Below are 1730 nucleotides of genomic sequence, written 5' to 3'. Positions count from 1 at the left end.
ATGTATATGTATTTGAATAAAATATATTTTTGTTAGAAACTATGATTTCATATATATGATTATGGACAGTCTGACTATGAATAGATTCATATACCCAAACCCATGGAGGTTATTCATTGGTACTCTGATACCCAACCAATAAGGGGTTATTCATTGGTATTTTGATACCCAAGCCAAGAAGGGTTATTCATTGGTACTCTGATACCCATATAATGGGAATTATTCATTGGTACTTTGATACCCAGCCAATGGGGATTATTCATTGGTACTCTGATGCCCAGTCATGGGGATATAGTGTGACCATATTCATAAGATTGTTAAGAATATGAATTACTTTTGAATATTTAACTATTTTGAGTCATTAAAACTACTTATGTGTTTTTGGAACTTATTGTAAGTTATAGCCTTCAATATATGGAAAACTAACTACTTTCTAAACCATCTATGATATAATTGTAAGCTTAAAGTATGTGATCTATTTGCGATGTATATTTTAAGACTATGAAACTTCTTTAGTTATTTTTGAAAACCTATAGCATATTATAACTTTTGAAGATTCATATTACATCTTATTACTTTACAGATCTATTGTTGGATAGAACTTATTAGAATTTTGGTTACTTATTGAGTTGTCAACTCACCCCCCCCCCCCCTCTTTCTCCTTTCAAATTTTGATCAGGAAGAGTAGCATATGTTTGGGCTTCCAATAGGATGTGCGTATGAGTGAAGTTTAGAAAATCACTGGAATAAGATTTGAACTTTTATCTTTAAGATTACCATTTGTGTAGTCCTTTAGATTTAAAGGATTTAGTTTATTTTTATTTTGATGTTGGAAGATTATTATCTGGAGATCTTTTGAGAATTGCATTATTGAGGATATTTTTAAATTTATTGATGAAATTTCTTTGAGGATAATTCTTTAATTGTTAAGAGGACCTTACACACTTGTAGGGTGTAAACTTTATAAGTGTGTGGATATTGTCATGTGCCTAGCTCTTACTTGGGTTCAGGGCGTGACAATATTTATGGTATCAGAGCTCTAGGTTGGATCCTTAGGCATTGATTTATGAAACTAAACAGTGAAAGGGGTAGAAATTAGGCATTTGGGGATACGTTGTATGATATATACACTAAATGAGTTTTTGATTTCTATTTTTTTTTTATTAAATTAGAAATTTGATAACATGTTAGTTTGTCATGTGCATAATGAACAGAGGTTAGGATGTCACCTCACAGCAAAAACACAGCGAACACTCCCAACAACTTTGGCAATGCTAGGAATCAGCAAAATGGGAACCGAGAATTCAGGCACGACCAAAGCCAACCACCAGAGATGATCCAGATGATGCAGACCTTGGTTGGAGTGGTCCAACAACAAGTCACTACTGGAGATAACCTAGCTAGGATGATGGAGCAACGCCAAGATCATCATGGTGGGATGATTTAATTCAAGAGGTTGTCTCCTCCAGCTTTTAAGGGGACTACTAAGCCTATGGAAGCAAAAAAAAAGGATCATTGAGATGGAGAAAGTATTCAGAGTTCTTGAATGCTATGAGGGTGAGAAAATGGATTATGTCACCTATATGTTGCATGGAGATGCTTATGATTGATGGCGGCTACAAAAAGTCAAACATGGACAAGAGACTGAGCTTTGGACTTGGAATCTATTTAAGTCTATATTTTATGAGAAATATTTTCCTAAGAGCATCTCATTTCAAAAGGAAAAAGAT

This window comes from Castanea sativa, chromosome 6 (assembly GCF_040712315.1).
Source record: "Castanea sativa cultivar Marrone di Chiusa Pesio chromosome 6, ASM4071231v1".
Classification (NCBI taxonomy): domain Eukaryota; kingdom Viridiplantae; phylum Streptophyta; class Magnoliopsida; order Fagales; family Fagaceae; genus Castanea; species Castanea sativa.
This window is presented reverse-complemented; position numbering follows the sequence as displayed.